This window comes from Engystomops pustulosus, chromosome 9 (assembly GCF_040894005.1).
Source record: "Engystomops pustulosus chromosome 9, aEngPut4.maternal, whole genome shotgun sequence".
NCBI lineage: Eukaryota > Metazoa > Chordata > Amphibia > Anura > Leptodactylidae > Engystomops > Engystomops pustulosus.
The window spans coordinates 100,101,226-100,124,194 of record NC_092419.1 but is presented as its reverse complement, the minus strand read 5'-3'; the positions used below and the strand labels follow the sequence as shown (position 1 = coordinate 100,124,194).

The following is a 22,969-nucleotide window of genomic DNA, read 5'->3' as shown; positions in this document are numbered from 1 at the left end:
CCACAGCCTACCTGAGTATTGTTGCTGACCATGTCCATCCCTTTATGAGCACAATGTACCCTGTAACATCTGATGGCTACTTTCAGCAGGATAATGCGCCATGTCATAAAGCTGGAATCATCTCAGACTGGTTTCTTGAACATGACAATGAGGTCACTGGACTCAAATGGCCTCCACAGTCACCAGATCTCAATCCAATAGAGCATCTTTGGGATGTGGTGGAACGGGAGATTCGCATCATGGATGTGCAGCCGACAAATCTGCGGCAACTGTGTGATGCCATCATGTCAATATGGACCAAAATCTCTGAGGAGCTTCCAGCACCTTGTTGTATCTATGCCACGAAGAATTGAGGCAGTTCTGAAGGCAAAAGGGGGTCCAACCCATTACTAGCATGGTGTACCTAATAAAGTGGCCGGTGAGTGTATAGACACCCCATGGGGGGTCCATGTCAAAAATCATATTATATTAATTGAACAATTGAGAGACCTGATCACCACCGCCATTGTACAACCATACTCCACAATACTCAACAATCCCTTTAATTACAAGTCATTTTCTAACTTTAACCACGCCCACAAATATAAAAGATTTAGAATTTTACTGCAAATCGGTAATGCAAAATCCAATAAAAACTGAATAGTACATCTCCCTCTGAGTATCCCTTTAACGGAGCTCATCATTGCATATTAGCTATTGATAAATATCCCAAAAATTCCTTATGCGTAACAATGATAGGAGATTCTACTAGTGGGGAACAGATATACAAATGCAATAACACAGCAAGTAAAGGCTTAAAAATCCCAAAAATCTGGTGGGAGGCTAAGCAGAGACAAGCAGGTACTTACCCCAACGGCATGTGAGTTGTCAGTGAAGCCTGACTGGTGTAACTGATAGATGCTATAGACACTCCCTCAGGTAGGGCAGGTGAATACAGCACAGGTAACACCCCACCCCCCTCCCCCCAACTCTACGGGAGACCAAAAACACAGCGCAGCTCCCCTCCCCCTTTACTAAACGACAGTGTACACAGAGGTCAGGAAGAATATTGTGTTGTTTCCAGGAACATACAACACCATATCGCTTGTAAGTACAGACACTGCAGTCACATGCTGAAAGTAGTTGCAGAGCTTGCAATCAAATCTGGGGAGCTGTGCCCATGGGACCCCACTGGGGGCAGCAGCAGCCTTAACAGATAATCATAACTTAGAGACCAAAGCTACAATGTAATATGACCAAGCAGAACCGCTGCCACCTATTTTTCATCCAGAATGCTATATTGTTTAATTAAACAAACTGGTATAGGGCTTGTTTTTTGCAAGACGAGTTGTATATTTCAATGGCACCAGTTTTCATCCCATATAAATTTTACATACATAACCGACTATCTTTAGTTTAATAAAGATGTTTTATTACTTTTTGTTTTTGTGTTGCCATATTGTTTATTTTCCTGATGACAGATGTGTGAGGGCTTGTTGTGGGGTGACTTTTAGTTTTCATTAGTAACCCCCTATCTGCTTCTATCCACCCTCCTACTGTACCTTCCTATATTGCTTCTGTAAGGCCACAGTCACACGTTCCGCTCGCTTTGCGTTCATAACGAGATGCTAGCGTACACATGCGGGCCTGTGCAAGACACCGGGCAGGGCCGGCGCTATGGGTAGGCAAAGGGGGCAATTGCCCAGGGCCCCTGAAAGGGGAGAATCTCTTCTTTCAAATGAATCCTGAATTTTGTTTCTAGGTGCTATCAGGGCCGGATTAAGGTTGGTGGGGGCCCCTGGGCACAAAATCTGGTGGAGGCCCCCACTGTGTGCAGCGTGCATACACGTCCTCCTGCTCACTTTCCACTATCCCAGCATTAACACAGCTACATACAGCCGCCTCACCCCCAGTAACACAGCTACATACAGCCGCCTCACCCCCAGTAACACAGCTACATACAGCCACCTCGCCCCCCAGTAACACAGCTACTTACAGCCGCCTCGCCCCCAGTAACACAACTACATACAGCCGCCTCGCCCCCAGTAACACAGCTACATGCAGCCGCCTCATCCCCAGTAACACAGCTACACACAGCCGCCTCATACCCAGTAATACAGCTACTTACAGGCACCTCATCCCCAGTAACACAGCTACATACAGCCACTTCACCCCCAGTAACACCGCTAAATACAGCCGCCTCATCCCTAGTAACACAGCTACATACAGCCACCTCGCCCCCAGTAACATAGCTACTTACAGCCGCCTCGCCCCCAGTAACACAGCTACATACAGCCGCCTCATCCCCAGTAACACAGCTACACACAGCCGCCTCATCCCCAGTAACACAGCTACACACAGCCGCCTCATCCCCAGTAACACAGCTACACACAGCCGCCTCATACCCAGTAATACAGCTACTTACAGGCACCTCATCCCCAGTAACACAGCTACATACAGCCGCCTCATCCCTACTAACACAGCTACATACAGCCACCTCGCCCCCAGTAACATAGCTACTTACAGCCGCCTCGCCCCCAGTAACACAACTACATACAGCCGCCTCGCCCCCAGTAACACAGCTACATACAGCCGCCTCATCCCCAGTAACACAGCTACACACAGCCGCCTCATCCCCAGTAACACAGCTACACACAGCCGCCTCATCCCCAGTAACACAGCTACACACAGCCGCCTCATACCCAGTAATACAGCTACTTACAGGCACCTCATCCCCAGTAACACAGCTACATACAGCCGCCTCATCCCTACTAACACAGCTACATACAGCCGCCTCGCCCCCAGTAACACAGCTATATACAGCCGCCTCATCCCCAGTAACACAGCTACATACAGCCACCTCACCCCCAGTAACACAGCTATATACAGCCGCCTCATCCCCAGTAACACAGCTACATACAGCCGCCTCATCCCCAGTAACACAGCTACATGCAGCCGCCTCGCCCCCAGTAACACAGCTACATACAGCCGCCTCACCCCCAGTAACACAGCTATATACAGCCGCCTCATCCCCAGTAACACAGCTACATACAGCCGCCTCATCCCCAGTAACACAGCTACACACAGCCGCCTAATACCCTGTAACACAGCTACATACAGCCGCCTCGCCCCCAGTAACACAGCTACATACAGCTGCCACATCCCCTGTAACACAGCTACATACAGCCGCCTCATCCCCAGTAATACAGCTACTTAGAGCCGCCTCATCTCCAGTAACACAGCTACATACAGCCGCCTCATCCCCAGTAACACAGCTACATACAGCCGCTTCGTCCCCAGTAACATAGCTACATTCAGTCGCCTCTCCCACAGTAACACAGCTACATACAGCCGCCTCATCCCCAGTAACATAGCTACATACAGCCGCCTCATCCCCAGTAACACAGCTACATACAGCCGCCTCATCCCCAGTAACACAGCTACATACAGCGGCCTCATCCCCAGTAACACAGCTACATACAGCCGCCTCATCCCCAGTAACACAGCTACATACAGCCGCCTCATCCCCAGTAACACAGCTACATACAGCCGCCTCATCCCCAGTAACACAGCTACATGCAGCCGCCTCGCCCCCAGTAACACAGCTACATACAGCCGCCTCATCCCCAGTAACACAGCTACATACAGCCGCCTCATCCCCAGTAACACAGCTACATACAGCGGCCTCATCCCCAGTAACACAGCTACATACAGCCGCCTCACCCCCAGTAACACATCTTTGTATCTACCTTCACCCCTACCAGATATGCTGTCCCATTTAACATACACCCCAGCCCGCACCAGACATGCAGTCCCGCAGTTTATACAATTACACACATTTATACACTGATATATACACACCTTTATATACACACATAAAGTTCTACACTCGTATGCTTGCACCCATATATACTTTGTATATATATATATATATATATATATATATATACATACACAAGTATATACACATTTATGACCCATATACATTTATACACTAATACACAAAGTATACACAAACTCATAAAGTATATACACACATACAGCATTTTCCCACACATACGGGAAATACACACACACACACACACATTCAGTATACAGAGCATATACATACATACCATATACACAGCATATAAACATAAACATACATCATATATATATATATATATATATATGCATATATTCAAATCTACACATATATATGCTTATACAAATATATGCGTGTTTAAATACAGTATATTCATCTATACACAGTATTTACATATATACACATATACACAGTAGATGCATATATACACAGTATATACACATATACACAGTAGATGCATATATACACAGTATATACACATATACACAGTAGATGCATATATACAAATATACACAGTATGTACACAGTATATACATATATACACATATATATACACATATATACAGTAGATGCGTATATACACTGTGGGGGTCATTTACTAAGGGCCCGAATCGCGTTTTCCCGACGTGTTACCCGAATATTTCCGATTTGCGGCGATTGTACCTGAATTGCCCCGGGATTGTGTCGCACGCGATCGGATTGTGGCGCATCGGCGCCGGCATGCGCGCGACGGAAATCGGGGGGCGTGGCCGAACGAAAACCCGACGTATTCGGAAAAACCGCCGCATTTAAAAACCGAAAAAGTGTCGCTTGGTGACCGCTTACCTTCACCTGGTCCGAGGTGGTGCATTCCGGCGCGTGGAGATGATTTTCAGCGCAGCAGCGCCACCTGGTGGACGGCGGAGGAACTACCTTCATGAATCCCGGCCGGACCCGAATCCAGAGCAGAGAACGCGCCGCTGGATCGCGAATGGGCCGGGTAAGTAAATTTGCCCCAGTATATACACACATTCACAGTAGATGCATATATACACATATACACAGTATATACAAATATACACTTTATATACACAGTAGATGCATATATACACATATACACTGTATATACATATATACACACAATATACATCATATATATACACACAGATAAATACATATGTAATGTATACTTACCCTTTTAGGGTGATCGGCTGTCGGGTCAGGAAAGTGTTCGGAGGGTGCTTGTTGGGATGGGGATGTCGGTCGGTTGCTTGTTGGGACGGGAGGGGGGGGGGTCGTTTGTTAGGCCGGGGAGGGTGATGCGGAGGACGGTTGCTCGTACCGGCGCGGGGTGGGGGGCGGTATCGGCGACGGGATGCGGAGGATGGCTGTGCTTGTTTCGTTTGTTAGGCCGGGGAGGGGGGAGCGGAGGACGGCTGCTTTTTCCGGCGCGGGGGGGGGGGGGGGGGGCGCTTTATCGGAGGCGGGATGTGGAGGATGGCTGCACTTGTTCCGGCGGGGGCGGGGGGATGCGGAGGACGGCTGCTCGTACCGGCGCGGAGTGGGGGCTGGTAGCAGCGGGGAGATGCTCAGGACGGCTGCTTGCTCCGGCGGGGGCGGGCGGGATGCGGAGGATGGCTGCGCTTACTACGGCGCCTGTTAAGCGGAGGACGTCTGTCTGTTCGGGAAGTAAGGGGGGGGGGGGTTGGCGCGCAGGGGGATGCGGGGTAAGGCTGCTTGTCCACCTGTCCGTGGGCCGGACAGGTGGGCGGGGAGGCCATGCAGGGGGATATGCGGAGAGGCGGTCACCTGTGCCGGGCGGACGGCTCAGGAATGTGGCGGCTGAGGAGTCAGGGCCCGGAGGGACGCGATACGGTGGGGGGCCCCTGGGGGGGCAAGATGGTGGGGGCCCCGGGGCTCGAGCCCCGGGAGCCCCGCCTATAATCCGGCCCTGGGTGCTATGGATCCAGAGATATTCAGGTTTAAAGTGAGAATATCAGGTGCCATTTTTATATATATAAATAACTCCCAACGGCAGTTTAACAGTTAATATCTTCGTTTCCCTAACACTTAGAAACACAAATGTAGAGTCATATAAAAGAGGAGACTCTCTTCTTCCATAGGAAAATAGAAGCGAGGTTCTATGTGTCACAGAGCCAGAGATACAGCCCCCTGAATTGTCCCCCCCCCCCCCTCCAGATTCTTAGCCATCAGGCTGCAGGGAGAATTTGCTGCACACAGGAGCTGCTGCACCTCACATATAATGGAAATATACACTTTATATGTTACTACATTTTTAGAAGGGATAATATCAACTAATATTTATGTTTTTAACCCTTCTCTATGCAGAACTATCTAAGAACACACTTTTTCTCTTATTGCCTTTTATTTTGTGATATTTTTTGGGGGGGAAAATTGACTGATACGATGAACATTCGATCCTCTTCGCCTAATGTGACTACACTGCGACCAGAACATGTCCATAAAGTTATATGTAACACCAAAAACACCCACATGTTCTGGAATAAAGTTTTTATTTCCCACCATCCTCCATTACTTACACCTATGTTATGACGTCCTCACTCTCATTCTTATGAAGCGCGGAGGGTTCTGTTATTGTGCGGCTAATACATTGGCGCAAATCTAAATGTGACTTTTATTATCTCATCAGCTTGGTTTATGGATATATAGTTATTTATTTGGGTCACCATTGTGTAAACCAGGGTTCCCCAAACTACGGACCGTTTCGATCCGGCCCCCGACACTTGGCGCGCCAGCGCCGGGCCCTCGCGGCCTACAACAGTCGGGCAGGAGCCTCCATCCGTCAGGAAGCTCCTGCCCGTCACTGTATAGTGCTCGGTGCGCCCGGAAACGGCCGCTCGAGCACTATTACTGGAGCGATGTGGCCGGAATACAACCCCGGCGCACATCGCTCCGCGAACTAGGCTGCGCGGCCGCGCGATGACGTCATCACGCGGCCGCGCACCCCTTCCTGTCCGGGCGCGGCAAGAAGATAGAAGACTTAGGTGAGTACAGGGTTTTAATTTTTTTATTAAAAATGGCAGTAAAAAGATTGGGGGCCAATAGTTAGTTATGAGGGGCAGAATAGGAAATAATTAATTATAAGGGGCAGCTTAGGAAATAATTAATTATAAGGGGCAGCATAGGAAATAATTAATTATGAGGGGTAGAATAGGAAATAATTAATTATGAGGGGCAGTATAGGAATAATTAATGGTGGGGGCAGCATAGGAAATAATTAATGGTGCGGGTATAGGAAATAATTATGAGGGGCAGTTTAGTAATTAATGGGGAGGAGGCATATTCAATAATTAATGGAGAGAGGTCCCAGTATATTAATTAATTAATTACTTAATTAATTAATTGGGCCAATAGATAAAATGGTTCACAAGGGGTGCAGTACCGGTATATAAAAAAATTAATTGAGGGGGGTGCCAGTGTATTACGGTCACATGTACCGCTATTTATTTTTAAACTTTAGTCCGGCCCTCCAACGGTCTGAGGGGGACAGTGAACGGCCCCCTATGTAAAAAGTTTGGGGACCCCTGGTGTAAACAATGATAGATCTGTGTGACGCTCAGTGAAATTTTCTGCAGTTCCCTTTGCTGCATATTTTGGTGAATATACACATGTGGGGTATGTATGCTCTCCTCACATCTTACTGGTTTAGGAAAGTATATTTTCTTTATGTAAGTATCTGGATTTGTACATATTTTAGAGGAAACTTTGAATGTTAATTGCTAAATGCAATGCAACATTTATTTATGTGAACATATTGGACAGGGGCGCATCTGCCATGAGGCGGGATGAAAATTTCGCCTCAGGCGGCAGATGCGGAGTCCTGAGACAGGCGGCAAAACAGCTGTGGGTGATTTGGGCACTCGCCGGAATCACCCACTAGCACTACGGACCTGCCGCTGCCACGATCCATATTCTCACTGTAGCGCTGCTCTATGGCTCTGGAGGACTCAGGCAGCATGACATCATCAAATGCTGCCCGGCAGGAGGAGGGAGGGGCAGACTGGCCCCATGTTCTGTTTGGGGAAGGCTTCTCCTTGTTGGCTGAAGGGTCCAGCAGGATGGCTGTGCGGAGGCTTCTCTGACCGGTGGAGCAGCAGTCAGCTGGAGTGTGATCACTTTGCTGCTGCTCCACCACAGCCTCCACAGCCAGAAAGGATCCTCCGCTGAGCTGAGCTCTCTGCTCCTGCTGCAGAAGCTCTGGTAAGCTAGCCCCGCCCACCAGCTCGGAGCTTCTGAAGATCAGCAGCTATGTGTGCTGCTGTCTGCTGTGCATGTTGCTCTGGTAATCTACTGGTATGCTACACGTATATGCTGCATGTATGCTGTTGCATGCTGTGTGTATATGCTGTGTGTATGCTGCATGTATGCTACATGTATATGCTGTGTGTATGCTGCCTGTATATGCTGTGTATGCTGCCTGTATATGCTGTGTATGCTGCCTGTATATGCTGTGTATGCTGCCTGTATATGCTGTATATGCTGTGTATGCTGCCTGTATATGCTGCCTGTATATGCTGTGTATGCTGCCTGTATATGCTGTGTATGCTGCCTGTATATGCTGCCTGTATATGCTGTGTATGCTGCCTGTATATGCTGTGTATGCTGCCTGTATATGCTGTATATGCTGTGTATGCTGCCTGTATATGCTGTATATGCTGTGTATGCTGCCTGTATATGCTGTGTATGCTGCCTGTATATGCTGTGTATGCTGCCTGTATATGCTGTGTGTATGCTGCCTGTATATGCTGTGTATGCTGCCTGTATATGCTGTGTATCAGTGGATCACTTGTTCAAGCTAACCTGTAAAAGTAAAGAAAAAAAAGTTAAAAACACTGAATAAACACAATTTTTAATAAAAATAATTAATTAAATAGAGTTAAAGTCCCCTAAACACAAACATTCCCTATACACATCTAATAAAGTAAAAATACCTGAAAATCAACAAAACCCCCCACATATTTGGTATTGCCGCGTCCGTAACAATCTGTACAATAAGTCAGAAACATTATTGGACCCGTACGGTGAACGCCGTAAAAACAAAACCCGAAAAACTTGCCAAAAATATAAATTTTCATAAAATCCCTTCACAAAAATGTTCTAAAAAGTGATAAAAAAAGTTATGTGCCCCAAAATGGTACCAATTGAAAGAACAACTCAACACGTAAAAAATAAGCCCTAAACTAGCTCTGTCAACCAAAAAATATTAAGGTTAAGTTCCCGAAAAGATGGCGATGCAGAAACAAATGAGATTTCCTCTATATTAGTTTTTCTCCAGTAAAATTGTAAAAATAAATGAAAAACTATATAAATGAGGTATCACCGTAATCGTAGTGATCTATAGAATGAAAATATCATAGTATTTTTAGTGTATGGTGTACGACCCCCAAAATATACAAAAAAAAGAAACCCCAAATTGACAATTTTCTTTTCCTCCATACATTAAAGAGTTAATAAAATCTCATCGAAAAGCTACAGACCCACTTAAATGAAGTATTTGTAAAGTGCATCTCATGTTGCAAAAAATAAGCCCTTATATGTCCAAATTGCCAAAAAAATAAAGATTGTATAGCCAATAAAAAGTGACAATGCACAATCTGCTCTGAATGGCGCAGCTCCCCCCTCGATGCCGTGGCGTGTGCCCATACAGCAGGTTACTACCACATATGGGGGATTGTTATACGCAGGAGGGATTGGGTATCAAATTTTGTGGAGCGTTTTGTTATTTTATCCACTGAGAATTTGTACATTTTATGAAAAACACATTAATTTAGCCAAAGAAAATGTAATTTTGAAATTGCATCCGATTTTGTTTTAACCCCTGTAAACCAATTAAACGGTTAACAAACTTCATAAAAGTTGTTTTACGTACGTTGAGGGGTGTAGTTTCTATAATGGGGTAATTTATGGGGTTTTACTTTTATTTAGGCCTCTCAAAGTGACTTGAAACCTGAGCAGGTCCCTCAATAGCAGGATTTTGCTTTTTTTATGAAAATGTGAAAAATCGCACCTAACGTTCAAAGGCCCATAACATCCTACAAAAATAAGAGTATGCATAAAAAACCATGAAGGTATAAAGTAGACATTCGGTGAATGTTAGTTATTATGTTTTTTGGTGTTATGACTCATGTGTGGAAAAGTAGAAAATTTTGAATTTCGAAAATTGCTAATTTTTCCAAATTTTCTGCAAATATCTGATTTTCTCATAAATAAATGCAAAACATACCACCAAAATTTTTTAACTAACATGAAGTACAATGTGTCACGAGAAAACAATTTCAAAATCACTTGGATATGTTAAAGCGTTCCAAAGTTATAACCATTTATAGTGTCAGAGGGCAGATTTGAAAAAATGGGCCGTGTCAGGAAGGTGAAAAGTGGCTTCAGCGTTAAGGGGTTAAATCCACAGAGGATGCCAAACAATTTTTGCAGAAAATTGCACTGAGCGTCACACAGATCTATCATTGTATGCTTCCTTACATAATGATAGCCCAAATAAATACCTATATATCCATAAACCAAACTAATGAGATAGCAAAAGTCACGTTTAGATGTGCACCAATGTATTAGCTGCGCCATAACAGAACGCTCTGCGCTTCAGAAGAATGAGAGTGAGAATGTCATAACATAGGTGTAAGTAATGGAGGATGGTGGGAAATAAAAACTTTATTCTGGAACATGTGTCATTGGTGTTACATATAACTTTATGGACATGTTCTGGGTCGTGGTGTTAATATATAATAGCGACATTAGGCGAAGAGGATCGAATGTTCATCATATCAGTTAATTTTCGCAAAAAAAAACTATCACAAAATAAAAGGCAATAAAAAAGAAAGTGTGTTCTTAGATGCATAGATATGGGTTAAAAACATGAATATTAGTTGATTTTATTCCTTATCGGAATGTAGTAACGTATAAAGTGAATATTTCCATTATATGTGAGGTGCAGCAGCTCCTGTGTGCAGCAAATGCTCCCTGCAGCCTAATGGCTATGAATCTGGAGGGGAGACAATTCAGGGGGCTGTATCTCTGGCTCTGTGACACATAGCATCTCACTTCTTTTTCCTATGAAAGAAGAGAGTCTCCTCTTTTATATGAATCTAAATGTGTGTGTCAGGAAAACAGAGCTATTAACTGTTAAACTGCTGTCGGGAGTGATTTTTTAAAATATAAAAATGGCACCTGATATTCTCACTTTAAACCTGAATATCTCTGGATCCATAGCACCTAGAAACACAATTCAATTGAAAGAAGAGATTCTCCCCTTTCAGGTGGCCCTGGGCAATTGCCCACTTTGCCTACCCATAGCGCCGGCCCTGCCTGTATATGCTGTATATTCTGTGTATGCTGCCTGTATATGCTGTGTATGCTGCCTGTATATGCTGTGTATGCTGCCTGTATATGCTGTATATGCTGTGTATGCTGCCTGTATATGCTGTGTATGCTGCCTGTATATGCTGTGTATGCTGCCTGTATATGCTGTGTATGCTGCCTGTATATGCTGTGTATGCTGCCTGTATATGCTGTGTATGCTGTCTGTATATGCTACATGTATATGCTGTGTGTATGCTGCCTGTATATGCTGTGTATGCTGCCTGTATATGCTGTGTATGCTGTCTGTATATGCTACATGTATATGCTGTGTGTATGCTGCCTGTATATGCTGTGTATGCTGCCTGTATATGCTACATGTATATGCTGTGTGTATGCTGCCTGTATATGCTGTGTATGCTGCCTGTATATGCTGTGTATGCTGCCTGTATATGCTGTGTATGCTGCCTGTATATGCTGTGTATGCTGCCTGTATATGCTGCATGTTTATGCTGTGTGTATGCTGCCTGTATATGCTGCATGTTTATGCTGTGTGTATGCTGCCTGTATATGCTGTGTATGCTGCCTGTATATGCTGCCTGTATATGCTGCATGTTTATGCTGTGTGTATGCTGCATGTTTATGCTGTGTATGCTGCCTGTATATGCTGCATGTTTATGCTGTGTGTATGCTACATGTATATGCTGTGTGTATGCTGCATGTATATGCTGTGTATGCTGCCTGTATATGCTGTGTATGCTGCCTGTATATGCTGTGTATGCTGCCTGTATATGCTGTGTATGCTGCCTGTATATGCTGCCTGTTTATGCTGTGTGTATGCTGCCTGTTTATGCTGTGTGTATGCTGCCTGTATATGCTGTGTATGCTGCCTGTATATGCTGTGTATGCTGCCTGTATATGCTGTGTATGCTGCCTGTATATGCTGCATGTTTATGCTGTGTGTATGCTGCCTGTATATGCTGTGTATGCTGCCTGTATATGCTGCATGTTTATGCTGTGTGTATGCTACATGTATATGCTGTGTGTATGCTGCATGTATATGCTGTGTATGCTGCCTGTATATGCTGTGTATGCTGCCTGTATATGCTGTGTATGCTGCCTGTATATGCTGTGTATGCTGCCTGTATATGCTGTGTATGCTGCCTGTATATGCTGCATGTTTATGCTGTGTGTATGCTGCCTGTATATGCTGTGTATGCTGCCTGTATATGCTGTGTATGCTGCCTGTATATGCTGTGTATGCTGCCTGTATATGCTGTGTATGCTGCCTGTATATGCTGCATGTTTATGCTGTGTGTATGCTGCCTGTATATGCTGTGTATGCTGCCTGTATATGCTGCATGTTTATGCTGTGTGTATGCTACATGTATATGCTGTGTGTATGCTGCATGTATATGCTGTGTATGCTGCCTGTATATGCTGTGTATGCTGCCTGTATATGCTGTGTATGCTGCCTGTATATGCTGCATGTTTATGCTGTGTGTATGCTGCCTGTATATGCTGCATGTTTATGCTGTGTGTATGCTACATGTATATGCTGTGTGTATGCTGCCTGTATATGCTGTGTATGCTGCCTGTATATGCTGTGTATGAAACTGAGTGAATGCTGCTTCTTGCTGTGTATGATGCTGTGTGTGATGCTGCATGTATATGCTGTGTATGTATAATGATGTATGTATGCTGCTGCTTGCTGTATATGATGCTGTGTATGCTGCTGCCTGCTGTATATGATGATGTGTAAGCTGCTGAAGGTATAAAGTAGACATTCGGTGAATGTTAGTTATTATGTTTTTTGGTGTTATGACTCATGTGTGGAAAAGTAGAAAATTTTGAATTTCGAAAATTGCTAATTTTTCCAAATTTTCTGCAAATATCTGATTTTCTCATAAATAAATGCAAAACATACCACCAAAATTTTTTAACTAACATGAAGTACAATGTGTCACGAGAAAACAATTTCAAAATCACTTGGATATGTTAAAGCGTTCCAAAGTTATAACCATTTATAGTGTCAGAGGGCAGATTTGAAAAAATGGGCCGTGTCAGGAAGGTGAAAAGTGGCTTCAGCGTTAAGGGGTTAAATCCACAGAGGATGCCAAACAATTTTTGCAGAAAATTGCACTGAGCGTCACACAGATCTATCATTGTATGCTTCCTTACATAATGATAGCCCAAATAAATACCTATATATCCATAAACCAAACTAATGAGATAGCAAAAGTCACGTTTAGATGTGCACCAATGTATTAGCTGCGCCATAACAGAACGCTCTGCGCTTCAGAAGAATGAGAGTGAGAATGTCATAACATAGGTGTAAGTAATGGAGGATGGTGGGAAATAAAAACTTTATTCTGGAACATGTGTCATTGGTGTTACATATAACTTTATGGACATGTTCTGGGTCGTGGTGTTAATATATAATAGCGACATTAGGCGAAGAGGATCGAATGTTCATCATATCAGTTAATTTTCGCAAAAAAAAACTATCACAAAATAAAAGGCAATAAAAAAGAAAGTGTGTTCTTAGATGCATAGATATGGGTTAAAAACATGAATATTAGTTGATTTTATTCCTTATCGGAATGTAGTAACGTATAAAGTGAATATTTCCATTATATGTGAGGTGCAGCAGCTCCTGTGTGCAGCAAATGCTCCCTGCAGCCTAATGGCTATGAATCTGGAGGGGAGACAATTCAGGGGGCTGTATCTCTGGCTCTGTGACACATAGCATCTCACTTCTTTTTCCTATGAAAGAAGAGAGTCTCCTCTTTTATATGAATCTAAATGTGTGTGTCAGGAAAACAGAGCTATTAATGCTGTGTATGCTGCCTGTATATGCTGCATGTTTATGCTGTGTGTATGCTACATGTATATGCTGTGTGTATGCTGCATGTATATGCTGTGTATGCTGCCTGTATATGCTGTGTATGCTGCCTGTATATGCTGTGTATGCTGCCTGTATATGCTGTGTATGCTGCCTGTATATGCTGCCTGTTTATGCTGTGTGTATGCTGCCTGTTTATGCTGTGTGTATGCTGCCTGTATATGCTGTGTATGCTGCCTGTATATGCTGTGTATGCTGCCTGTATATGCTGTGTATGCTGCCTGTATATGCTGCATGTTTATGCTGTGTGTATGCTGCCTGTATATGCTGTGTATGCTGCCTGTATATGCTGCATGTTTATGCTGTGTGTATGCTACATGTATATGCTGTGTGTATGCTGCATGTATATGCTGTGTATGCTGCCTGTATATGCTGTGTATGCTGCCTGTATATGCTGTGTATGCTGCCTGTATATGCTGTGTATGCTGCCTGTATATGCTGTGTATGCTGCCTGTATATGCTGCATGTTTATGCTGTGTGTATGCTGCCTGTATATGCTGTGTATGCTGCCTGTATATGCTGTGTATGCTGCCTGTATATGCTGTGTATGCTGCCTGTATATGCTGTGTATGCTGCCTGTATATGCTGCATGTTTATGCTGTGTGTATGCTGCCTGTATATGCTGTGTATGCTGCCTGTATATGCTGCATGTTTATGCTGTGTGTATGCTACATGTATATGCTGTGTGTATGCTGCATGTATATGCTGTGTATGCTGCCTGTATATGCTGTGTATGCTGCCTGTATATGCTGCATGTTTATGCTGTGTGTATGCTGCCTGTATATGCTGCATGTTTATGCTGTGTGTATGCTACATGTATATGCTGTGTGTATGCTGCCTGTATATGCTGTGTATGCTGCCTGTATATGCTGTGTATGAAACTGAGTGAATGCTGCTTCTTGCTGTGTATGATGCTGTGTGTGATGCTGCATGTATATGCTGTGTATGTATAATGATGTATGTATGCTGCTGCTTGCTGTATATGATGCTGTGTATGCTGCTGCCTGCTGTATATGATGATGTGTAAGCTGCTGCCTGCTGTGTGTGATGTTGTGTGTATATTCAATGTGTATGTGATGCTGTGTGTATGCTGCGTGTATATTCAATGTGTGTGTGATGTTGTGTATGTATGGTGCGGCTCTGCTAATGCTAGTTGCTTGTCTTCTAGAGCTACAGGCTCCCCTCCCCCTCCTGCGCTGCTCTCCTAGGGTTGCTGTGTTGTCGGCAGTGAAAGGAGGGGATGAGAGAGAAACAGAGATGGCGCAGGAAGAAGAACATGGCTGTCCAGCCCCAGTAATGGCTCTCCTGACCCCTTCTCCATACTCCAGGTGCTCAGCTCTGAGGTTTTCCCACAAACTGCGCTCCCAGGGGCTTTCCTGCAGCTTCTCTCACCTCACACCTCCCTTAGCTGCTATTTTTCCTCCTCCCCCTGCTTACTTATTTTGGTCCGCATTTGACCCCCTCAGTTACTCTTTTGCCCCCTCCATCTACCACCTGCTTATGTACCAGCAAGATCCACTGAAGAAGAATGGTAAGTCATGATCATTATAGGAGTAGTGGTGTATTTCATATATACATGGCTGATGTATGTATAGATGAGAAATGTGTATTAATGTGGAATGTTAATGTAGTAAGTTGTATATGTACAGTATATATGTATATGTAGTAAGTTGTATGTATATATATGTACAGATAGAATGTGTTGCGTATTTATGTGCTTTTAGTGTTAATACTATTTAATTTATGGGGGACAATTATCACTGCTTCTATGCCAGTTTCTGGGGTAGAAACACTGAAATAATCACAATTTTTGCAGCGGTAAGCAATCAGAACCCGGTGTCTTGTGCAACATCCCCCACCGGGGCCTAGCCTTTTCTTGGGGCCTGGAGACAGCCTGGGCCCGCAGTACCTGAGTGGCTGGCGGTTGCGGCCTAAGCACGCTTGTGTCACGGTGCTTGGTATGGGGAACCGGAGGGCTGTCCTACAGCCTGGCAGGTCTCCAGCAGGGTGGTGTTGGCAAGAAATGATGAGGAAGAGACTGCTATAGCGGATCTCCCTGGGGCAACCCTTTGGTGTCTAGAGTATGAGTCTCTGTGTGGTGGACAGGGTGCCCGTGATGGTGACAGCCGGAGTAGCAGGGACCAGGCGGAGGCAGAGGTTGAACAGAAACACTTACAGTTCTTTATTGGAACCGACAGGAACATCAGCAACGTGCCTTTAACAAGATGGTGGAGTACTGGAGAGGTATTTGGAGGGAGCCACAGGATGTAGATCACCAGCCTGGATGCAATGGCAGGCTGGGAGGTAGCTGTGTCCTGGAAGGATGCTTCAGCTTGTCCTGGATTGCTTCAGGTATCACCCTTGAAGGTAGGATGATACCCCTTTCCTCTCTCTCTCTGTCTAACTTGTTCAGACTCTCTGGTCTGACTGGAACTCCTCTAAGAGTCTTCTCTAGAACATTCCTGGCCAGGGGTTTTATTATCTCCCCTTGGTCAGGTGGTGGCTGCTCCTCCAATTACCTCTCAGCTCACAGAGACAGGGTGTAATACATGTGATTGGCTGACACATATGACATCACATAAAACAATTAACTCCTGCCTTACCAGGCAGGATCTACCACTGCAATGTTCCCCTGTGTCCTATAAGGACTATGTAGTGTGATGTAGTGACATGCTGTGGGGCTGACTAGACCCTACACAGGCTGCAAGCTACATGGTGGGACCTATTCGCAAACACAGCTCTGCCTTGCATCGGCGAGGGTGTTGCATACCCCCGGGGCAATTGAAAGAGCCGCCCTCGGCTCGACTACGGATGGTTTGGGGCGCAGAGGTAGATAGGGGCACTTCTATGAAGTGCAGGCTACATGATATGTAGGGAAAACCGCCCATGGTCCTGGAGACAGGCACCTGGGTTGGTGTCGGACTAAGACACAGATATGTAAATGCTAAGTATGACAGTTGGTCGCTAACGCCATTAAACCAAACTGTACAGTAGGAAAGGTGTGGTGTCATGTACTGTAATCCACTCCTTGCACCAAGGCCTGTATATTTGTTAGGTAAACACTTCTTCCCTGGCGACAAATATATAGTGTGTGTATATGCATTACATTGGCATATGTGACACAATAAGACATTGTACAGTGTACAAGTACCTGCCGACTGACATTCTTACCCTTTGTATGGGTGGCATCCAGGTGCTATCTCTGTAACACCCCCGGTCCCCGAAGGACCCGCAGTTTATGGACTACCCCCACGTGCAAACCTCGGTTTGAGGAATAAAGTAGCGGTCAGGGTTTTACATAGAGACGGTCCGACACAGCCACACTACAACCTGAAAAGCCTATCAAAGGTTAATGCAAACTACTGGCATATAGACAGTGTGCAAACATTTTGTAAACTCTCATTGGCTTAGGAGCTCAATGGGTACACATCTTAAACGTTACAAACGTTACATAGGTAGTTAGGCTACTCAGGGTAGCAGGATCAAATGTCTCTTTACCTGGAAAGGAAAAGGCATAAAAGTGCATGCAGAATGTCCATACCTAAAACGGAAGGCATTAAGTGCAATATAAGAAGTCAATAAAGTAGCAACTTTTCCTTGGAGTTGGCAAAAGTCTCACAGAAGGTCTTTTAATAGCAAAGTCCATCTTCTGGGTACAGCCCTTGATGTGGGGAAAAGTGCAATAGAGAAGCAAAGGGTCTCCTCTATGTGTAGAGGGACAGAGTCCTTTGAAGGTATCTCTGCTGTGGCAGAGGAAGGGTGCTATCATAGCACATGACAGTGGAAAATCTCTTGACTGAGATAAATAAGGGTAAGAGTCTCAGGACAGTTCCTGGCTCTATAGGAAATGGCAGTAATAATATTTACAAGATACACAGTACCTGAAGAAGGCTTTCAGCCCTTCAGGGTTAATCTTCTTGCTGCTCAAGAGCAATGGCTGCAGGCATGAGAGCAGGAACTGCAGCATGGACATCATCAGCCTGGGTGAAGAAAGCAGTGTTGAGATCTGTCACCTGAAGACATCTGGTGGTAGAAACTGGAACTGCTGACATGGAACACCCAGAAGCTGGAGCTGGAACAGCAGGGAGGTCATCTGCGGCGGCAGGCATCTCAGCAAAGGAAGGAGACAGGCACTTCTCTGGCTGACCTTCTGTAGCTGGGGGCGCTGTGGAGCGCATGATGATGACCGCAGGAGCTGTTATTTCTCTATTGCTGACAGCTGAAGGATTGTTGTTCCTGGACTGACCTGCAGCTGTTGGGGGCGCTGTTGCGCTGGCGGTGGTAACCTCTGTAGCTGGCAGGGCGTTCTCACCGGACAGCCTGGGCCTCTTAGCAGGAGGTCCTGGATACTCCGCAGGACGGTCAGCAGCATTAGATAAGGGGTCAGGCCCCTTTAAGAGAGTCCCTTTTGTAGCCGGGCCTCCTATGGGGAGATGTTGGCCCTCTGCAGGGAGGCCGGACTGTACCCCAGCCGGGGCTAAGGGAGATATAGTGACAGTCACTGTGATATAGGCCCTGGGAGCCATGGTACTCACATCCGCGGTGGTCCTCTTAAGGTCTGGAATCGGAGGAGGCAGCCGCTGTGGAGAATCCGCCATTGGAGACTGCGTATGGGAGACAGCAGTAAGCGGTGCAGCAGATGAAGGTGCCCGAAGCTCGTGGGCAGACCATGTGACACTTGGTTCCTCATTTCGGCGGCTGTACGGCATGTCGGCAGGACAGGAGACAGCGCGTGGAGACATCCAAGATGGCCGATTAACCTCTCTGATGCTGGATGGCGGCTGCGCTGACTCTGAGGTACCTCGTGGGCTCTCACTGGCATTGCAGCGCAGGAGTTTTGCGCCAGAGGGCGGAGCTTGAGTCTTTCCCGCCAGGAACTGTGGCGGGCTGAATTTTCTGCTGCGCCACAGCGCGCTGAGGCAGGATTCGCGCCATATGCGCAGGGGGCTGAGCTTAGCGATGCCTCTGGGTTTTCCCGCCAGTGAAGGTTTTGATGGGCTGGAATTACTTGCTGCGCCACAGTCTCTGAGGTAAAATACTTCAGGCGCGGCAGCGCCGGATGTAGCAGAGCTGACAAAGTTCTTTGCAGGGGTTAACCTCTTGAGTGCTGGAGCGGAGCTCGACAGCACGTGGCAGCAGTAATACAGTCAATGTGAAATATAGCACAAAATCACTTGGGCCTATACCCGAATGGTAGCAGGGTTAGGCAGTACAATCGTTTCTTAATAAAGTACAGTCTTTAGTGCCAGGATAAGGCACAGAAGTATATATCCTGTTCGTGACGCCACTTGCAACATCCCCCACCGGGGCCTAGCCTTTTCTCAGGGCCTGGAGACAGCCTGGGCCCGCAGTACCTGAGTGGCTGGCGGTTGCGGCCTAAGTGCTTGGTGCTTGGTATGGGGAACCGGAGGGCTGTCCTACAGCCTGGCAGGTCTCCATCAGGGTGGTGTTGGCAAGAAATGATGAGGAAGAAACTGCTATAGCGGATCTCCCTGGGGCAACCCTTTGGTGTCTAGAGTATGAGTCTCTGTGTGGTGGACAGGGTGCCCGTGATGGTGACAGCCGGAGTAGCAGGGACCAGGCGGAGGCAGAGGTTGAACAGAAACACTTACAGTTCTTTATTGGAACCGACAGGAACATCAGCAACGTGCCTTTAACAAGATGGTGGAGTACTGGAGAGGTATTTGGAGGGAGCCACAGGATGTAGATCACCAGCCTGGATGCAATGGCAGGCTGGGAGGTAGCTGTGTCCTGGAAGGATGCTTCAGCTTGTCCTGGATTGCTTCAGGTATCACCCTTGAAGGTAGGATGATACCCCTTTCCTCTCTCTCTCTGTCTAACTTGTTCAGACTCTCTGGTCTGACTGGAACTCCTCTAAGAGTCTTCTCTAGAACATTCCTGGCCAGGGGTTTTATTATCTCCCCTTGGTCAGGTGGTGGCTGCTCCTCCAATTACCTCTCAGCTCACAGAGACAGGGTGTAATACATGTGATTGGCTGACACATATGACATCACCTAAAACAATTAACTCCTGCCTTACCAGGCAGGATCTACCACTGCAATGTTCCCCTGTGTCCTATAAGGACTATGTAGTGTGATGTAGTGACATGCTGTGGGGCTGACTAGACCCTACACAGGCTGCAAGCTACATGGTGGGACCTATTCGCAAACACAGCTCTGCCTTGCATCGGCGAGGGTGTTGCACTTGTATTGTTACATTGCAAGACACCGGGTCCTGGTTACCGATCACATGCATTTCCATAACAAATGTATACATGATCTGGTCAAGGCCTGCCCCTGTACACTAACGCTGCGTTTCTAAACACAGCGCTAGTGTTAAGTTGCGTATGTAAATTCAGTGGGCTGAATATAGAAGGAGATCAGGGCTAGGATTTTCTTTTTTTGGGGGGGGGGGCAGCATTTCAGTTTTCGCCTCAGGCAGCAAAAAAGCTAGAATCGGCCCTGCTATGGGACATTTGTGAACGGTACACATGTCCATCTATTACATTTAGGAGATGTGAAGGTAAATATTTTCTGTTTGGAGCACATTTTTTTTGCCATCAAAGTCAAATTTTAAGTATTAAGATGTCTATAAACTCTTTAATGCAATTTTGAAAACGGGGCAAGTGTCTGCTTTCAGAAAATATCAGTCCCTGTCCCCAATGAGCCTCCTCAACCTACCAGTAATTTTTTGGAGTCTGTGAGGAAACCGGAGGAAACCCACACAAACACAGAGAGAACATACAAACTCTTTGCAGATGTTGACCAGCGCTGCAAGGTTGTAGTCCTAACCACTGAGCCACCGTGCTGCCCATCAATTTCCCTATGATCTGTCTCCTATAAAATTCTCCCATATTACAGTTTGTTTTACCATACTAAAGGAGCCTCTTACTGACTGTGACTGGTCATAAAATAGTTTTATTTTGGGGCCCCATTTTTAGTTTTGCCCAGGGCCCCACTTTGTCTAGAACCGTCCCGGTTATTGCTCGCATACGTTTCCCTGGAAATGCATATGTGATGGGGCCAAGGCCCGCCCCCTGTGCGATAGCATCACATTATTAATGCAACGCGAGTGTGACCAGGGCCTTATAGGACACTGCCTTGGTTCAAGGTTTCAGGTGTTAAACCTAAACCATTGGGAATGAGAAACACATTCCTCATCTGTGATCGGAAGTAGGCAAGACCCCAATATTTTATGGGCATCTACATCACATACTTTGGTATATAGCTTAATGAGAAATGTAAAAAAATGGTTTGGGGAACCTGTCAGCAGGTATGACCATGTAGACACAGGCAGTGTTAGGTATTGTCACTGGATAGATGTGTAAGCAGATGTCTATGTTGTCAGTATCAGCAGGACTGTGATACATGGATTTATATTCCAGGACTGTATCTTCTACAGGTGCACTAAGGCTTGTCCTCACACTGCTGTGCAGAAGCCATTGGACCCCATTTTAACTCAGCGGGGTCTTTCAGGCTCTGATGTTGTCCATCCTGCCACTTGTTCTGCACTACTTTTATAATAGAAACCACAAAGCAGATGTGAACATAGATATAGCTAATGTCCATTTCTGAGAATTCTTACAAAACGTCTCCACATTTCATTTCGTTTCCTCCCTGATACCTTAGATAGATCCTCATCACTTCTACATTTATATATTGTACCGGGAGAGAATCAGATTGTGTAATACACTGGTGCACCCTGCAAAATATTAGTGGGCCAGCCAGTGGGCAGTTGCAAAGGGCTGTGTTGGCGGGGCACAGACCTGGCATATAATTGCACCCCAAGTATGGGGCAAGTAGGCCCCGCACCGGCCCACTACATGGTGCTGCAGCCTCCAGCCTCCTCATATTGTGGCCCCTGTCCTCCATCCTCCTCATTTTGTGGCCCCTGTCCTCCATCCTCCTCATATTGTACACTGAAATAAAGATCTAAAAATGTAAAGGGGTCTGAATACTTTCCATACCCACTGCACTTCTCCAGCAGGACCTCTTGATGATATAAAAGAGGATAGATCATTAAATACAAATTACACCAGTAAAATAAATGTGTTACTTTATTCTCATAGCTACATTTCTGCCTCTGAATCAATAACCTCTCGCAAAGGCTTGAGGAAGGCTTCTGGTTTAGAGGCTGAAACATCGCACTATGGGAACGCACTTTTTTATTTTATTTTTGGTGTGCCGCCCCTTGTTTTTCCACATGAAGGATCTATCTCACCCAGGATGTGCACCCAGCCTCTTCAATTAGATTGTGAGCCCCATTGGGGACAGGGACTGATTTGGCAAGTTCTGTGCAGCGCTGGGGAATCTGAAAATAGACATCCATGACATGGCCCTAACTATCATCTGGGGATATTTACCATGAAAGAGGAAGCAGAGAATTCCTAGTAGTTGCACAATTCTCCATGAGATCAGTCACCACTTGTACAGACCTGAACACACAACACAAAACCTATCACAAAAATGGACCTATCCCAAGCAATGATGGGCATGTGCCACACATAGAACGGGCACAATAGTGTTGTACGACCATCCGCTCTTTAATAAATACAATACCAAACAAAGGAAGAATGAGCACCGATGGTATCCAATAAAATCACAATTTTATTAAATATGGTTAAAGGGGGGGGGGGGGTAACATGTAACAAAACAGAGTGATTACGCAGCAAGCATAAGGTGCTGTGCAGCAGAAAAGGTTCAGTAAACTGTACAATTTATAAAGACATAATGTGCAAAGTGCTAAAGTGCATAAAGCTGAACATGTTATAGAAAGGTAAGTACCTTAAATCCAGGGGCGATAAAGTGCACACAAGGGCCGCTGCTCAGCACCTCCCCGACACGTGTTACGTCCGCTCAGGACTTTCGTCCGCTCAGGACTTTGACCCCTTG

At 45.7% G+C, this 22,969-nt stretch overlaps 1 protein-coding gene across 2 annotated transcripts in view; it reads right to left on the bottom strand.

Moving 5' to 3' along the window:
• Window positions 1–22,964, bottom strand: part of LOC140077440 (uncharacterized) — a 30,682-nt gene extending 7,718 nt beyond the window's left edge. Inside the window, exon 1 of one of the 2 annotated variants that reach the window (XM_072124656.1) lies at window positions 22,862–22,964. The gene's annotated coding sequence lies outside the window, so the exon portion shown is untranslated. Of the gene's footprint in view, window positions 1–848; window positions 920–22,861 lie in introns of those variants that run through there. The other variant, XM_072124655.1, reaches the window with a different exon arrangement.
• Between the last annotated feature and the right edge of the window lie 5 nt (window positions 22,965–22,969).